Genomic DNA, 2,847 nt, shown 5'->3' on the forward strand with positions numbered 1-2,847 from the left:
GCACATTTCCATCTTTCTAGTGTCCACTTCAAGTATTTATGTTATTGATATTAATTTATCAAGATCTATTTCTTGGGTATTAGATACCGGTTGTAGTTCTCATATTTGTACTTTTGTACACAGACTGCAAAGGAGTAGAAATTTGGCTAAAGGAGATGTGGACCTGCGAGTTGGAAATGGAGCAAGAGTTGCTACATTAACTGTAGGAACACTTATTTTATCATTGCCTAGTGGACTTGGTTTAATTTTAAAGGATTGTATTTTGTGCCAAGTTTGACTAGAAACATTATTTCAATTTCTTATTTAGACAAAATTGGTTTTGAGATAATTATTAAGAATAATTGTTGTTCATTTTATCTCGATAGTATTTTCTATGCTTCGACACAATTAGTAAATGGTCTCTATATTTTAGATCAAGATATGCCCATTTATAAGATAAATACTAAAAGATAAAAATAAATGACTCTAATCAAACTTATCTTTGGAGTTTTTGATTGGGCCATATAAGTGAAAAGCGCATATCAAATCTCCATAAATATAGAATTTTGGACACGTTTGTTCTCGAACAATTGAATATATATGAGTCTTGCTTGTTTGATAAAATCACTAAAACTCCTTTAAATAGTAAAAGTGAGTGAGCTAGTGATTTGTTGGGCTTAATACATAGTGATGTATGTAGACACCCGTTTTTGTCCGAGCTCGATTTGGGGCCCATTTAAATTTTGTTCTCTCTTGGGCCGTTCGAAGCCCACTCGGTTTTGATCTATTTGAGACCTTTATTTTTCTTTTCTTTTTTTTCTTCTTTACTTTTTGGGCCTGTCAAAGGTCCAAATTATTATTACTATCATCACTACTATTACTATTATTAAATACTATTATTATCATTTTTTTACAAATAAGCAAGATTAAAAAAATAATGTATAAACATGAAATGAAATGAAAAAGAGGAGGCTTTATATTATTTTTGTTCTTTAAAAAAAAAGGTAAAAAAACACAACTACAAGCATTCTATTTCTTTTTTTTTTTATTTTCTTCTATATTTTTTCGGCCATAGCAATGTCATGAGGGATCAGATTTTGGGTATCGATGAATGGGACGTTACCGGACCGTCGGTCCCTGCCCTTAGGAGCCCCCAAAAACCCCATTTTTTCCGTCCCATTGCTAAAATAAAAGTTCCTTTTTTTAAAAAAAATGCTTGATTTTGAGAAAAAATAGTGTTCTTTAAAAAAAATTAGAAAGTTTAGATTTTAAAAAAGATAACAAAAATAGTGTTTTGATTTTAAAAAGTTTATTTTAAAGGAAAGATTACAAAGTTTTGATATTCTTTCAACTATTTCAAAGTAAAAAGCTTTAACCTTTAAGAAAAATAGTGTTTTCTTTTAAAAAGAGAAAGTTTAGATTTTGAAAAATAAAAATATGTTTTTTTAGTTATTTTAAAGGAAAGTTTAAATTTTTAAAACAAAGTTTTGATTTTTTTTCTTTAACTACTTCAAAGTAAAAGATTTAATCTTTAAGAAAAATATTTTTTTTTTTAAAAAAAGGAGAAATTTTATATTTTTTAAATTTATTTTACAGGAAAATTTAAAATTTTAAAACAAAGTTTTTATTATTTTAACTATTTTGAAAAAAGGTTTTGATTTTTAAGAAAAGTAATGATTTTTTCTAAAGAAAATTTTGATTTTGCAAAAAATAAAAAAAATTCCGCCACCGTACGCGGCAGCCCACCACTAGAGGCTGGAGAGCCGTTGGGCTCTCTGGTGGTGGAGCCATGGCCAACATAGAACTTGTAAGAGGAAGAGGAAGAGGAAGAGGTTTTTTCTTTTGAAAAATAATGAGGTTAAAATGAAAAAATGAATAGTTTTTTTTTCATTTATAGGTGCAAAAAATGGGTAATTTATTCTCACCCCCTTACTTTTTAAATTTATAAAAAGTACCCCTTTTTTGCAACATCGACCTCGCTCTCTGACCTATTTACACCCATAACTCTTTTATTTATTTAAACATACGATTTAATTCGGAATTTAAAAATTAAAGGAATATTAATTGCTACATTAGTCCTTTGTCTTCCACATTTTTTTATCTTTTAGTCCTAAAATCAAGCTATGTCATTTTGTTCCGGCTTTAATAAATAATTTACACTTATATCTTCCATTTCACTTGCATTTATACATTATACATTTAATTTTAATTATGCATTTTCTTTTAATATTTTATATTTATTCACACTTGTATAATTTTTATTTTTTCTTATTTCGTTTTATTTATTTTCATGTCTATTTATATTTTTCTGTACACATTCCCCTTACATACATTTTAATATTATTTATTTATGTTACCTTGATTCTTTTATTGTATTATGAATAATGTGTATTATTGTTATTATTATTATCATCATGTTAATGTCTTATTTATTTCAATTTTCTTTTTATTATTGTCATTTTGAAAGAGTTTTAACTTTTCATTAGCTTTAGCTAATTTAATTAATTTTCCTATTTTATTACTATTGGTTTTAAAAGAGGGAACTTTAGGATTTATTTAATTAATTTAATTAATTTAATCATGAGTAGCTCTTTCTGGGTATTTTATTTTAGAAATATTTTTAAGAAAGATAATAAATGTTATTTAAGATTTATTATTTTAGGATTTTGATGAATTTAAATCTTAGATCAAGAATTTTAAAGTAAGATAAATCATAAACCTGACATAGGATACTTTCGTAAGATATTAATAGGATCAACGTTATTAATTAAATATTTTAAAATAATAATAATAATAATAATAATAAAAGATCGAATAAGTTGTAGATGCATTTTAATATTTCTCTTAATTCATTGGTAATTTCTAGGT

This window comes from Gossypium hirsutum, chromosome D01 (genome assembly GCF_007990345.1).
Source record: "Gossypium hirsutum isolate 1008001.06 chromosome D01, Gossypium_hirsutum_v2.1, whole genome shotgun sequence".
Classification (NCBI taxonomy): domain Eukaryota; kingdom Viridiplantae; phylum Streptophyta; class Magnoliopsida; order Malvales; family Malvaceae; genus Gossypium; species Gossypium hirsutum.